This window comes from Cynocephalus volans, chromosome X (assembly GCF_027409185.1).
Source record: "Cynocephalus volans isolate mCynVol1 chromosome X, mCynVol1.pri, whole genome shotgun sequence".
NCBI lineage: Eukaryota > Metazoa > Chordata > Mammalia > Dermoptera > Cynocephalidae > Cynocephalus > Cynocephalus volans.
In genome coordinates this window covers 109,338,661-109,345,943 of record NC_084478.1, presented here as the reverse complement: position 1 = coordinate 109,345,943, position 7,283 = coordinate 109,338,661, and the positions used below count along the sequence as shown (strand labels likewise).

Genomic DNA, 7,283 nt, shown 5'->3' with positions numbered 1-7,283 from the left:
GGCACTGTGCTGCCTGCTTCGAGGCTGTTGTCTTTCGGTCCTCTCAGCACTCCATCTTCATTCCAGCAACCCCCCCCCCCACTTCCACCGCCTCCCACTCCAGCCCCCAACCCCTCCTGAAGCTTATCCTGAGCACCGCAGCAGCCCGTTTCTACCCCTGCCTCCTGTGAGCACTGATAAGCTTGCATTTGTCGGGAAGCAGACGCCCCAGTCAGCTGGCGCTTATTGTGCATCTTTGTCTTTCTCTTCGTGCAGACTGTAAACTCAAGGACAAGGACCATGTCTCTTTTTTGCTAATCAAAGCACACAACTTTATTGATGATACACATGGATGCAGACTTGGGTGGAGGAGGTTACGTCAGGACAGTAGACAGAGGGGAGTTTACTTTTCTGATGAACAGGTTCACCATCCATCAGCTCACGTAGAAGAAAGAGTAAATGAAACAGAAGTCAACCTAAGCAGCAACAAATGCATTTTCAGCACAAGCTCCGATATGAGTCTGGTCTCTGCAAAGTGGTCCCGTTAAGACAGGGACACCACCACAGGTAGCAACAGCGCTCGTGATGCTATAGTTTGGTGTTCTTTACTCACAGCTTGCAGCCGAAGTGATCCCTTTACCACATGAAGAAGGTTGCAGGAGAGTAAGTTACAATGCACATCGCCTGCAGACTGCAAAACGAAGAAGTCACTCAAAGCTCTGTGGGAGCCTTGCCTGGCCAATAAGAGAGTGGTCCTCGATTTAGCAACTGGGACTTTCACCCAGTGATGTGGTGATTGGCTAAGGCTGGATCTTCGGTAGCACCCGCTGCAGAATCTCTGACATCTGTAAACCAAATGGGTTTTGAGTGGATTCCGTCCCATTCTGTTGGAGACGGCCATTTACGGGGCAAGGGTTTCCAGGAGAATCCCTCTGTTTCCATTTCTGATAAAGAGTGACATGAATGAGAACAGCATTTGGGCACCAAGCAATTCCCCCGCCAAGATTGGCTTTTCAGACAAACCCATCAGCGGTTTCAAAACCTGAACCTTCGCACATCCACTTTCCTCTGATAGCAAAGGAAACTTCAAGTCTGAAACAGACTTGGCAAGCATGTTATTAATAACTGTCATGCTTATTAACAAATGTAATCCGGCCTGCTGCAGAAATGAGTTGCAGCAATGTGACACAGTCTCCCGACACACTTCGTCGATATATGTCTCAATCTGGCCCTGATTTTCAAAACCTGCATTCGAGCTATGCAAGGCACACAAAGCCTTCTCCCTAACAGTGGGGTCGGGAGTGGGGATCGTGTTTCCAACCATTGAGAGGCTGGCCAAATGACTATTGATATAATCATGGCTGAATGGAAAACTAGCATCCTTGGGCTTCGCAAACAACATTTTTCCCTGAATGAAGGACACTTGGAGAGGTCAAGAATACAAGTGATGTTTTTGATGTCTTCAGGATCCAAAAAAATCATATTCTTTTTTTTTTTGGAAAAAGGTGATTTTATTTATTGGGACCGTTTCCTCTCTGGGAAGCCTCATGTTCTTACTGCCCTTGATTTATGTCACCCTCTCGTCCCCAGGGCTTCCCCCCACCCCTAGCCCACTGTTGAGTGCAGTCCAGATGCCTTAGTTGTCCTCACCACTTTCCCATTCTTTTGGTCTTTTCTTACTTGGTTGCATCTTATTCTGCTTGGTGGGTAAACACTATAGCAAGTTCTAGATCTGACCTTCAGATCTGCTTTCACTAATTCACCAATTGAGTGTATTCCACATCTATGACAAGTCATAGATGGGTCTCACTCTTGAAAAAGTCATTTAGTTGTGATGATCCAGGAAGGGGACTTTTGGACACTCTTTTCCTGGGCACAAGCTAGCTAACTGCCATCCAACATAGAGCTAGGGACAATGTAAACTTAAAACTTTTATATGCGTTTCCCAAGAGAGACTTGTGAATACACAGGATATAAGGATATCAGTATCTCTCTTTCCTGATTTAGGGTCTTCATTTTCAAATGTTCCTCCTCTGACATTTGATTCCTGCAAGCTCATTTCTACTATTTTTCCAGAGGTATATCAGTTGCCATCTTCCAGCATCAAAGTAAGAGGGAATGTGAACAAAGGTTGGGAAAGAGAGAAGTTGAGTTGCCTCTGGACCCTGTGTTCTGATTCTGACACCCCATCCCTGCCCCTTATCTCCAGGATCTCACACTGTGTGAAGCATTTCTTTCCTCCCTTACCTAGATTTTTGTCTACAGGTAGACAAGAAAAAACGGAGATTGGCAGATGCACTGGCACATGAGTTTCAGGTGCACCCTTTCCAGAGTGAGCAATCTATCTAAGCTTTCAAACGTCTTATTTAGGTCTCGGACACACCCCTCACCCTGCCCTTCAGTCACTTTATCACCTGCCCCTCCCCCACAAATGCTCATTTTTCTGCTCTACCCCACCCCATCTCCTTTCTGCCCTATAGATATTGACACTCTTTTCCCACAGAAAAAGGATTGGGATTAAGGGTTTTCTGAAAACAGGACAGGAGTGGAAGAGCAGGCTCTGGTTTAGTGCTTGCCTCTACCACCACCTTGTGACTGGCCTAGCCCTACATTTCCCTGAAAGAATGCAGGCTTGCTTTAGTCTCTACCAAATAGCGTCTTCCTGTTCCTTTCCCTTGGATTGTGCTGCCCCCTACAGACAGACAAACAAACGAACATCTATCCGTATGCTGGATGAACATATTTAGTGCCATAATTCCTACCTTTTACTATTTCAGGAATCTGTCAAATATTTTTCACTGCTCAGTCCTAGATCCCCAATACCAGCTCTCATCTTGACCCCAGGAACCATTTAGAGTACTAAAATAAGCTGGTGGGCCGGGCAGGGATATAGGGCAAACTGATTCTGCCCCAACCCTGACCCTAAGACCTCCCAGGCAAACCTCATTCTCACACCAGCCTGCACATAACCACAGCAGTACCTTCTTTTTCACTCGGCTACAAACATCTCTTTCTGAGGTCAACTGGAAGCTGATAGCTGGATCAAAAAGACTTTACCTCTTCACAATTCTTGCTCATCTGAGATACATGGAACCAATGAGCCATGGTCTGCAATTCCCCCTCTCGCCAGCAGTGATGCAAGAGTGTGCCTGCCTCTCTCTCTTCCCCCCAGCACACGAGAACTGTCACTCTTTTTTTTTTCTTTGCCAATTCTGGAAGCGAAAACAAAATTCATTTCCAGTTTGTTGGAATTTGCCTCACTTTGATTTCCAGGGAGAAAATATATCTTCTCCTGCAGCAATTATTTCTATTTTTACTTCTTTGTCTCCTCTTAAAATACAGGGCAACAGCCCATCTCTTTACTTCCCCTCCCCTCAGTCACTAATATCCATCATCTTGCTTGGATCCATGAAAAATCAGATTTTGTAAAATAAGGCATGGAGAAATAGATATTTTAATTATTTCTTGTCTCTGCTCATTTTTCTTAAAAATACTGACTTTAAAAAAATTTGTTTATACTTTTATATGTATAAGTTTTCTGGAATGATGTTTGCTAAATGTTGCTACTGATTATTTTTGAGAATGGGATTTCAAGCAAAACATATTCTAGCTACCGTGTCAAATGTTAAGGTCAATGGGACATGACGATGAATAGAGTGACTGTCTCTTGGGCAAGAACATCTGCCTTTCCAGACAGGCCCCCATAAGGTAGCATTTACCTTGCTGAGTTCACTATACTACAGGCTCCAAACCCTAATTTTGTTTTTAGACTAAAAATATGCACAACTTATAACCTTACACCCTACAGAAATGCATGCATACATTCACAAAAAGACGTGTATAAGAGGTCTTCAAAAAGGTCATAGAAAGATTCATATTATCTTTTAATTCTGTTTTTCCACGAATTTTTAAAATTTTTTAACATTTATTTGTACATATATGTGGGGTACAGTGTATAGTTTCAATACATGCATATACTGTAATATTGATTCACTTAGAATAAATAGCATAGCTTTGTACCTGTTAATCCACGTCTTCCCCTCCTCTTCTGCCCCCTCCCCTCCTGGCCTCTGGTAACCACTATTCTATTCTCTACTCCAATAAGAGCCACTTTGTTTTAAGATTCACATATGAGTGAGAACATACGGTATTTGTCTTTTTGTGCCTGACTTACTTCACTTAACAAAATGATCTCTATCTCCATCCATGTTGCTGCAAATGACATTATTTAATTTTTTTTAAATAGCTGAATAGTATTCTACTGTGTACATATATCACAGTTGTTTTTGTTTTTGTTTTTTTATCCATTCATTCATTGTTGGACATTTAGGTTGATTCCATCTCTTTGCTACTGTGAATAGCGTTGCAATGAACATGGGAGTGCAGGTGTCTCTTCAATATATTGATTTCATTTTCTTTGGGTATATACCCAGTAGTGGGATTGCTGTGTCATTAGGAAGTTCAATTTTTAGTTCTCTGAGGAACCTCCATACTGTTTTCCACAATGACTGTAGCAATTTACATTCCCATCAATAATGCAGGAGAGTTCCTTTTTCTCTGCATCCTCACCAGTATTTGTTATTTTCTGTACTGTTGACAATAACCACTCTAACTGGAGTAAGATGATATCTCATTGTGGTTTTCGTTTGCATTTCCCTGATGACTAGTGATATTGAGCATTTTTTTCATGTGCCTGTTGGCCATTTGTATGTCTTCTTTTGGAAAATGTCTCTTCATATCCTTTGTCCATTTTTTAATTGTGTTATTTGCTTTTCTGCTGTTGAGTTGTTTGAGTTCCTTATATATCCTGGATATTAACCCCCTTGTCTTGTGTGTAGTTTGCAAACACCCTCCCATTCTGTAGGTTGTCTCTTCACTTTGTTGATTGCGTGCTTTGTTGTGCAGAAGCTTTTTAGTTTGATGTAGTCCCATTTCTATATTTTTTCTTTAGTTCCCTGTGCCTTTGCAGTCTTGTTCAAAAAGCACTGCCCACTCCCATTTTGTATAGCATATCCCCTATGTTTTCTTCTAGTAGTTTCATAGTTCCAGATCTTAAATTTAGGTCTTTAATCCATTTTGAGTTGATTTTTGTATATGGTGAGAGATAAGGTTCTAGTTTCAGTCTTCTGCCTGTGGATATCCAATTTTCCCAGCACCATTTGTTGAAGAGGCTATCCTTTCCCCATTTTATATTTTTGGCACCTTTGTTGAAAATCAGTTGGCTGTAAGTGCGTGGATTTATTTCCGGGCTCTTTATTCTGTTCCATTGGTAAATTTGTCATTTTAATGCCAGTACCATGCTATTTGGGTTACTATAGCTTTTATTTTGAGATCAGGTAGTGTGACACCTCCAACTTTGTTCTTTTTGTTTAAGATTGTTTTAGCTATATGGGGTCTTTTGTGGTTCCACACAAATTTTAAGATCATTTTTTCTATTTCTGTGGAGAATGTCATTGGTGTTTTGATAGGGATTTCAATGACTCTGTAGATTGCTTTGGGTAATAGGAACATTTTAATGATATTAATTCTCCCAATCCATAAACAGGGAACAAACTTTTTTTTTTTTTTTTTTTTTTTTTGCAGCTGGCCAGGAGCAAAATTCTTGAAGCGCTTTTGTATAAGCATGTTCATAGCAGTACTTTATAATAGCTCCAGACTCTAGAAAACAGTAGAATGGATTAATTAAATATGGTATATTCATGAATGGGATTTATATTCATAAGTGGCAATAAATACTATCTATGCAATAGTACAGATTAATCTCACAGTGTTAGCAAAATACAAAAAAGACACAAAATAATATATACTGTATGATTTCGTTTACCTAATTTCATTTACCTAAAGTTATCACACATACATACACACACACACACACACACACACACACACACACACACACACACACACACACACACACACACAAAGCTATCTATATTGTTTGAAGTCAGAATAGTGGCTACCCTTGGGATGTGTTAGTAACTGAATGAGGGCATGGAGGGAATTTCCAGTGTGTTGTTAGTGTTTTGTTTCTTGCTCACTTTGTGAAAATTTATTGAGCTGAACAATTAGGATTTGTGTGCTTTTCTATATATATATGGTATACTTTGAAAAAAGTTTACCAAAAGGTCTCAATCATGAGTTAGGGAAATGGGATATGAGTAAATAAAACCAATCCTCCTGCTGAGTTGGGGAAGCTAGACAAAACACATTTTTTAAAGATTCCCAAAAGCATGGGAGGGCTAACAAGACAGTGAAGAATAACTGCTTTAGAATAGAAGTGGGTGAGGAAATTCGAGCCTAATGTTAGGGCCACTTTTTCCTAATGGAGCATATGCAACTATGGAGAGAACTGTTGAGAGGTTATGCAGAATTTTAAACAGTCTCTGGAGGCTGGGGAAACAGAGATTAAAATCCAAATCTTGCCAAGAGGTGTACCTGGTGAACTTTAATGTCTTTGGGTTGTGACACTAAAAGAGCTGTACCTCAGAGTCAGGGTGAACCAAAGGTATACAAACTCTCAGAAGCACTTCAAAGTTTAACTTTGAATAATCTTAATTACTGAAAATTGAATTAAAGTAATTCCAGAGTGCTAGTGCTCCTAGGTGCCTAACAGACACAAACATGAATCCCCTTTGGAGAGAGAAAACATCAGCCTCATATTATTTCTGAAGTTTTACAAATAACAATATCTGGCATACAATCAAGTACTCAAAAAGACAAGACAAAATTAACAAAAGCCATTAGAAAAGACAGACAATAAAAAAAGACTCATTGGTACCTCAGATATTAGAGTTATAAGACATAGAGTTAAAATAAATATGCTTACTCTCATTGAGGAGATAAAAGACAATAATGAGAATTTCTGCAGATAAATGGAAACTGCAAAAAACATAAAATGGAAATTCTAAAGTTGAAAAATAGAATAATTTAAATCAAGAACTGAATGAATGAATATAATAGCAGAATATACATAGATGAAGAGAAAATTATTGAACAGGAAAATAGATCAGAAGAAACTATCCAGAATGAATCAGTCACAGAAGGATGAAAACTAAGAGTGAGTAAGGGACAGAGAATAGAGAGAAGGATTTAACGTGTGTGTATATATGCATATATACATACACACATACATATATACACATATATGTATGAAAATATGTACTTAAAATTCAGGAAGAGAGGAGAGAATGAATGAGGCAGAAGTGATATCTAAAGAAATAATGGTTGAGAATTTTCTGAACTTTCTAAAACATCAACCCACAAATTCAAGAAGTCCGTCAAACCTTGAGCAAGATAATTTTTTA

At 39.6% G+C, this 7,283-nt stretch overlaps 1 pseudogene; it reads right to left on the bottom strand.

Annotated features, from left to right (window-relative positions):
* Positions 1-286: 286 nt before the first annotated feature.
* LOC134368160 (protein ARMCX6-like) lies at positions 287-1,461 on the bottom strand (annotated as a pseudogene).
* Positions 1,462-7,283: the final 5,822 nt, after the last annotated feature.